The sequence below is a fragment of the Macrobrachium rosenbergii genome, chromosome 12, assembly GCF_040412425.1.
Source record: "Macrobrachium rosenbergii isolate ZJJX-2024 chromosome 12, ASM4041242v1, whole genome shotgun sequence".
In the NCBI taxonomy this organism is placed as follows: Eukaryota; Metazoa; Arthropoda; class Malacostraca; order Decapoda; family Palaemonidae; genus Macrobrachium; species Macrobrachium rosenbergii.
In genome coordinates, this window is record NC_089752.1 from 35,620,382 (window position 1) to 35,629,862 (window position 9,481).

Genomic DNA, 9,481 nt, shown 5'->3' on the forward strand with positions numbered 1-9,481 from the left:
ACAATTACTTCGTCCAAAAAATGTCCTCAATATCAAGTCTTTAACCTGGTATATATAACAGAAACAAAGCTTCGCCGAAAATATTACACCATGAACAGCGATAACAATTCTAATTACCCGGAATGAATATAAAGCGTTCCAATTACATTTTATTACCGGTAAATGGGTTCCGACGAGACAATTCATTACTCAAAAATATCATTCGGGAAAACAGTTAAGCATAAAAACAAAGGACACATTTATAAGTCTGGGGGATTATTTTCGCTACTATTAAACTACATCAAAAGTTGCGCTTGCAGAGGATGAATAATAGAATTGAATTTTGTTATTAACAGAACCTGAAGGCCGAAAAATATATTTGATACTACACGGTCAGTGAGATGACTAACACTTATTAGAACGCAACTGGCGTTATAAAGGTTCGCAAAAATCCTTCATTTTGTGGACTGTGAAACTGCAAAACTTTTCCAAAAGCACAACAGCCTTAAATGATTAATAACAATGGAATATTAATGAGAGACACAGAATCTCAGTAATATAAACTCTAATGGAGAATCAATTGCAAAAACATGTTTGAATGTTTTTATTGTGCCTATTTGACACAAAAAAAGCACGTACGAATCACACCACCATCAAAAATAAATAAATTGAAGAATGTTATGCGACGACGAACTTCAGGTCTTATAAGAAACATATTTCTCCAATCCTTTTACAGGATCCACTAGGAATGATTACAAAGTTCCTCATTGGAGGGGGTTGGTATCGTTCTCGGCTAGCACTCTGCTGGGCCCGGGTTCGATTCTCCGACCGGCCAATGAAGAATGAGAGAAATTTATTTCTGGTGATACGAATTCATTTCTCGTTATAATGTGGTTCGGATTCCACAATAACCTGTAGGTCCCGTTGCTAGGTAACCAACTGATTCTTAGCCACGTAAAATAAATCTAATCCTTCGGGCCAACCCTAGGAAAGCTGTTAATCAGCTCAGTGGTCTGGTTAAACTAAGGTATACTTAACCTCCTGCAACGTGAGCAAATATATATATATATATATATATATATATATATATATATATATATATATATATATATATATATATATATATATATATATGTATATATGAAGACGAAATATTTCACTCAAGTAAATACATACCTTGAAATTCTGTAATGACTAAAAGTGAAATACAATCCTCAAAACAGAAAAAGTTACATATCGGTGAATTTCTAACACAAACTTTTCAATACGAAGCCTAAAATTCCCACGGTTTCGTTTTCTCTACATTTTTTTCTGCAAGCTTTTCTGCTACAAACACAATATTGAAAAAATACATGTTAGTAGCATAAAATGTAAGTCTAAATGATAACGATACATAATAAATCATTCTCTCTCTCTCTCTCTCTCTCTCTCTCTCTCTCTCTCTCTCTCTCTCTGTGAAAAGCGTATATAAGTGCATGAATGTTATTCACAACAGAACATCGAGAAATGTTCTTTGGTCATTGTCGTTTCTTAACCGAACATAAACCTCAACACCGCAACGTACAGTACTTAAAGCACATAAGGCGAGGAGGGGTGAATAAAAGCTCGAGCGATCATGCTGGGGACTCACGCCGCATTTGGTCTATGTCTTATAGGGATGTTCTGATGAATGACAAAGTTGTACATAAAAATGGAATGCAATGGACTGGAATATAAAATTTTGGCCAGAGGCAAAGTGATGGGACCTATGTGGTCATTCAGCTGAAAATTAAATTGAGAGTAAAAAAGTTTTAAAGGTGTAACAGGAGGAAAATCTCGCGGTTGCGCTATGAAACAGTTGTTAGGAGAGGGTGGTAAGCTGGATTATGCAGTTCAGTCGATAACAGATACATGTGATAGGACGCCGAAAACTACGTAGAGAAAAGTCAGAGGAGTGTGAAATGGCTGTTAACTCTTGGCAAGAATTTGATTACAACATAATCCTAAAAGGGAAAGATGGAAACAACGACATGGAAAATGGAAGAATGCAAGTGTTTGTAAAATGCAGGCATTTGCAAGTCTGTACACATTACCTGCAGTCTGAGAGAAAGGTAAACGAACACTGTTGCTGATTTGCCCATTAAAACATTGGTACTCGACCACGCGAATGAGGAAGGCGTTGTGCTAAGAGTCTATGGCCCAGTCAAAATTCTGAAAGCGTTGATAACCACAAACGCAATGCAAATATGAAATGGCGCCTAGTATGACGCAACTGCAATGAACAACTAAATAAACAAAATATGGTCCAAAAGAGGGTCTCCAAAAATAGACAAGGATGAGGGTGATGATAATGAAAATATGATTCGATGTATAAAATACATATAAGCTAAAAATGAGTGAAAGTAGAGTTTCTGGATGAGGAAGCGCTACACACAGACTGAAACCCTCCTCTGGGCACTGTTTCCATCAGAAACATCAATGAAACACTGGGGAAGTTATCAATCACCACGGGATTCATTCTCGTCACTTTCAGAAATTGCATGTGTCTCTATTTCTGAATATTGCGCGAAAACACTTCTCGTGTATACAACAAGGATTAATTGTAGAGACGCGCACCGAACTTGTGGATCATCCGACGATTAATAGGTGTCAGTTCTTATACCAGACCATTCATGTTATGCCACCTGGAATGTGTAGGAGAGAGAGAGAGAGAGAGAGAGAGAGAGAACATCTCGAAAGGTGAGGTGAACTGGACGTTTATATGAAGACTGACATCTAAAAACCTAAACCTTCACATAACACATCAAACGTTTCCTCTGGAATCATTCAATAATTAACAGGCACGACTTGAGTGTGTACCACATGTCAAGGTTTACTCGCTTACCATTATTTTTCCTCTAAGCTCAAACTTTAAACAACAGAGTTATTTAAAATGCTAAAAATTCTCAGCCCTTGAAACCTGATCAAATGAAAATATATTTCCATGAAAACACTAGTTTTAATAAGTGGACTTGGAGTGAATATATTCCTTGTGACTTCATATAGTCATGCCGGCGCAAAGAAAACCTCAAATAGAACTGTCTGGTGAGAACCGCAATCTGTATATCGATCTATGGAATTAAATGCGTAATTTGCATTGCTGCAACAGATAAAAATACTCCTTTGGCTGCGAAAAAAAAACATTTTATCAACAATACTTAAAAAAAACGTTGCGTACTTCCCGCAGAGCTTTCTTCTACCCAACAGACTCGAAAATAACAACTGCAGCCCAGTAGCTGCTTCCATCTGGTGGCAATAAGTAATACAAAACTCTAACAAAAACAGCTGATCAGTACGCCTTCGGACCATTAAATGCTAGTCTCTAATATTTCCCTTTAAGTTAACATATACAACTTAAAGTGAAGAGTTTTTGTTTATGCATGGTCCCATTTGCCATTATATAAATAAATACATATATATATATATATATATATATATATATATATATATATATATATATATATATATATATATATATATATATATATGTGTGTGTGTGTGTGTGTGTGTGTGTGTATTATTATATGGGGTTGGTAGATATTCAGCTTTATAAATATTCTGAAATGATGAAGTTCTTTCATTTCCACTTACGCAAACTAAGATGCGTTAGTCTGCGTAAGTGCATACGAGAGAACTTCATCATTTCAGAATATTTATATAACTGAGACATCTACCCAACCCCATGCAGTAATATATGCATATATTCAAGTTAGCCTGTACCCTAAAATAATATTATTTGGCCAATTTCCATGATTTGGGTTTTCAGTAATTCTTGATACTTTGTTTTGCTAAAGAAAGATATTTAACTTGACAAACAAATTTCACAACCCAAATGGATTTTTCCCCTTTTTTCTGGCTTACCTAAGCTGTGAAGGGATAACAATGCTTACCTAACCTATTCTCTCTTTGTTAACAGGCCGCTGAAATGAGTATTTACTAACAATTGTTGTAGCCTGGTAGTGAAATGAAAAACAGTACCTAAGCCTATGCTATTTGTTTAGTAGTCAAAGAAATACTGTAAGCTACTATGGAATTTTAGATACAGCATCTTTTGCATAGATTCCTTTGTTAGGCAGTAAAAAAAATGCTGTAGCACGCTAAAGAACCTTGGATACAGCATTCCTAGCTTAGGCTTCTTACTTTACAGTAGGTACAAAAAAAAAAAAATACTCTAACACACTCAGAAATTTTAGATACAGCATTCTACCCTAGGCTTCTTTGTTTGAAGGTAGTAAAAAAAATTGTAGCAGAATAGGGAATTTTAGATACAGCATCCTTTACATAGGCTCCTTTGTTAGCTAGTCAAAAAAATACTGTAGAACACTAAAGAAGTTTAGATAGCATTCCTAGCTTATGCTTCTTACTTTATAGTAGGTAAAAAATACTCTAGCACTCTCAGGAATTTTAGATACAGCATTCCTAGCTTACGCTTCTTACTTTATAGTAGGTAAAAAAAACACTCTAGCATTCTCAGGAATTTTAGATACAGCATTCCTAGCTTACGCTTCTTACTTTATAGTAGGTAAAAAAAATACTCTAGCACTTTCAGGAATTTTAGATACAGCATTCCTAGCTTACGCTTCTTATTTCACAGTAGGTAAAAAAAATATTCTAGCACTCTCAGGAATTTTAGACAGCATTCCTAACTTATGCTTCTTACTTTATAGTAGGTAAGAAAAATACTCTAGCACTCTCAGGAATTTTAGATACAGCATTCCTAGCTTACGCCTCTTACGTTATAGTAGGTAACAAAAAAAAAAAAAACACATTAACACGCTCTGAAATATTAGATACAACATTTTACCCTAGGCTTCTTTGTTTGCAGGTAGTAAAAATATATTGTAGTACACTAGGAAATTTTAGATACAGCATTCTAGCCTAGGCTTCTTTGTTAAAAACGGAATCACTTTAGAGCAACTCAATGAAACATTTGATACTAAACTGTAAGTCACTAGTAAATATTAATATAAAGAATACATTTTTAAAAGGGAGGTTAATTACTGTGGCCTAGAAGAACAAATAATCCAGGATCACACATTTATAACTGCGTTCACATGGATTTTCTCGAACGTCTATTTCCTTGCAAGAAATTACTAATTCACCTTACAAACAACGACCGAGAAATTTTGTTGCCTGTATGCTATCCCACACACCAAAGTCCACATAACCAAGCAATCTTATGAATATCTCCCTGCATATCTCGCCCATATACTTAGTCTTCAACCACATCAAAACAAGGAAACATACTGCAAACAAGTTATTATCAAACGTTCAACAAGGAAGCAATAAGAAATACAATTAATTGCCTCATACTTGTATGAGGCAATTATTTTGAAATCTGTGGATATGTATGCAATAACATATTTTACCATAGTCTCAGTGCCTTACATAGCTAATTCTTCAGACATTCAGAAAAGTAATAACACAACAAATAATAAAATAGCAATAGTAAACCCCTTGACATCTCAAGGCCATGACTGATATAGCAAAATCTTTCCTTCGAAACTGCCAAATAATATTGTAAAGCCAAAAACCATTCGGTGAATCCCAGCAAACGAATACCCATAAGAAAGTAAGAGTAATTCCCGGGGTTTTTTTTTTTTTGTCACTAAGTTCCCACGTAGAGTATTGCTTCATTCAGCAGGATTTACATAATCACGTGGAAGACCCGGGAACTCGAGATGTCTGCCACGGCGCAGCAAATATACAGTACATTCGAGTGCCAAACGGAAGTGGGAAGTTCGGTGCCTTGTACAGAAGACCAGCCAAAAAATCTAGCCATTTGTTATGGTATCAAAGACGGAAAAAAAATTCAACTTTGTCTGATAATAATAGTCCCATGGATTTCCCGAAAGGGAATCATGAATAAAACCATGAAACGTGACGAGTCATTACTTCAATCAATCAAACTCGTTCACTCTCTCAGTTAATAGCATTTACGAGACAAGATATTGAAACTTTCTTTCATTTTACTTCCGCTTTAAGTTGCTACTTTAAAATTTGTCAAATTATTTTTTCCGATCTTTTCTTAGTTCATTTGTCTATAACAAATTTTCAAATTCTGTTTATCGCTCTCAAATCACCATTCTCTTCAGCAGTTGCATGAATTGTATTGTATTGTACATTCTTATGCCATACTATACCTTAAAATGGATCTTCCTTATTTATTATCGAGACCTTTCTAAACCTAAACTCTTGATTCTCTCACGTGCGTAATCGTCTCGCAAATTATGACTGACCTCAAACACAGCTGTTCCGACGCAAAATGCAAAGCACAAAAATCTTCTGAGTTAAAGCATTCATGGAATAATCACACCGCCAGCCTTTAGAGGCAAGGAAATAATTTGGCCTTAATGAAGCTTAATATTCACTAGTTATTTTAGGTGTTATTTCTTCTTTTCACTCCTGCTGATGGAACAGTTATTACTGGTCCTACCAATGCTTCCAACAACAACAATAAAAATAACAACAACAATAATAATAATAGCTCTCTTTCATAAAAGGTCATATTTTCATCAATGATTGTTAATGAAAACAAGACGTAGAGGACACATAATAGATCTTTTTCACCTTCGTAACATCAATGTCAAAATTTTGAGGATAATAATGTAAGTCACGAAAGGCCATGAACCCAATTATCGAGTGGTTTCCTTCTGCTTCCTCGGAAAAAATTCTCTCGTGGACGTGAAGCTGCTACTGCGAATGGGGCGGGCAATCGATGAATATTTAATAAAAGTATTTGTGACGCTCAAAGCCAGAACTGATATAGCTTTTAAAGAATTTCTCTGAGTGATGTCGCCGCCTCACATCACAACGGGAAAAACAACTTTATGAAAATACAATAATCACTTGTAGCAGAATATTACAAAGGCGCTACCATACGACAATCAGACGAAAATGCCTAAGTGAGACCACAGACTAATAATATTGCCTTTACTTAAAAAAAAAAAAAAATATCATAGTAGCATTAGTCTTGATATGGAGAAACAAATCCTTACATATATGTACACATACATAAATGTGGATTTGTTTTATCCAATGTTGCCTTTTATATTCTGAAAACGAGTCCTACGAAACTGAAAAAAATAACTTGAATAAACATCGAGCGATTCGAATAAACGATGAGGAGCGCAGGATTCTGACTTTTAGGACGCTCACGGCACCTTCTTTTTTTTTTTTTAAGCGATGCTACATAATAATTATAGATAATGAGTAGGCTGACTCACTATAAATAACGGCTCCTTCATAATTACTGATGCAGGCTGATGTTTGGAAACATCCGACCAAGACATCGTTCAGTTAGAGCAATTGCAACCTCCTTATCTATTTATCAAGCCTGTGTGTGTGTGTGCGTGTGTGTGGGCGGGTGTGAATTCTAGGTAAGACATAAATACATGCTTCATTATTAATAGTAACTACAAATATGACGATTACAAGAAGAATAGAAATAGCGATTTTGTGTTTCGCTGAAGCCGCTGAATTTAGGTGCAAAAATTATTGATGTACAACAGAATAACGAAGTCGCCTTGCAATCGCCCATTATCATCTGTGTGGAGAAGAGAGAAGTACCTACGAGTTTCATGCTTTGAAGGAACACCTCGCATAGAAGTCAAATCACGTTTCACAAACGTTTGGGCAGTAACTTCAACGCAAAACCACTGACTTTTAGCGAGCGCTAGTATATAACTGGAAGGATTTACTATTGTTGTTAGCAGAAATATTCAATAAAAAAATCTCTTTTTTATTTTAATTGTGTATTCAAGTCGATTTCTAATACCAAGAGCCCCAAATTAATATTTCAAAAACGGAGCAACAAAATCACTATCAAATGTTTTTTAATCACATTCGAAACAACAATCTCTAACATTGTTATTTCAAGTAACAAAGCGACTAATTATCTGTATGCAATGAACTGGTAAATATTTACGGTTCCATAAATAATAATAAATGCTTAACAATAAATCTGTGTATGGATCATTTTTTTCCAAAATTATTAACATTCCATCCTTCTTCAAAAATAGCCATTTAATTTAGTTATCATTATCAGTAATCTACAAAATATTATGGGTTTCTCATTTGTTTTAAATATAACAATACGCATGTATATCCACATATTTCCCTCTGTGTGATCACTGTTGTCAAGGGAGTAATAGATTCTATGTGTAGAATTTCCTTCGTCCAGTCCGTGGATAGCATCTGTTATCCTAGCCTCTATTTAAGTATGCAAAAGGAAGGTGCCTATTGGTTGGGATTTACATCTCGGCTCTTTTATATTCCCGCCATTTATGAGTAAGCTAGTCTATTCATAATTCACAAACAATGAGTAAAATATTTCTCACTCAACATCCTAAATTCCGGCTTCTGAAACGCTTATTATAAACCACTCAGCCACCTAAGGAAATACTCCTAACGTGCTGAAAAATACCAATATTTCCAGTCTTAAAATGGCAGAAAAATACCCACTACTTGGAAGCCATGTACACTTAGGTCTATCTTACCGACATTGGGAAAGCCTACATAATGTTGTGCTAAAAATACTACTTTATTTCCTTTTGAAAATATCACAAAAATATCTGCATCTCATTAGAAAATAGCTACTCCCAAAATAGTATTATGGATTTTCTACCCAAACAAATAAAGGAAAGGATTTAAGTGACATAATATTAGCAAGCACTGTACCCAAACGTAAAAGGCTACTGAGGATAAAAGAGTGTCGTTCTCAAAAAACAGGCTTCTAAATCAAATAGATTCTGGAAACTTTAGCTGTGCGACGTTAGCCAACAGCTACGTTAGCCAAAGTGAAATATTCTACTAAGTAAGCCGTCAAAAGCGAGTACGGTACGCTGGAAAACGAAAAATCAGATGGTGAATTTTACATTAAGTATTTTTTCTAATTGCCTTGTCACTCTGAGCAGTGTCATAACAATTAACGAAGATGAATGCGATACTCTTCAATTATCATTTTCCTATTTGATTTCCTGCTTGTAATTTTTTTCAGATTTCTTATAGGCTGAACGGTCAAAGTTAAAACGAATAAAAACGACTGCAAAAGAAAACGACAGGTATCTGTTTTGAGAAAACTTGGCGTAACAGTTATTAAACACCTCCGATGTTGCCCAAGGAACATTGTCTTTAAAGTTATGTGATATAAAAGTCGTTAAAACTGATATCTCTGCGCTAAATACATCATCACCGATTGGTGGGATGGAGAGAGAGATGAGGATCATTTCCTACTGCCAAACGTATTGCTCCTAACCTCCTCTGATGCATTTCAGAGAGAGAGAGAGAGAGAGAGAGAGAGAGAGAGAGAGAGAGAGAGAGAGAGAGAGAGAGAGATTCCGACTCAATATTGCTGATTTTAACCAGTTCAGACAAAAGCGAGAAATTATCAATTCATGGAGTTGGTGATGCTACGAATTGGCATTTTTAAGGTATATATTTAGTGCGTACATGGAAACCGGTAAGTGCCTCAGTGCCTCATGAA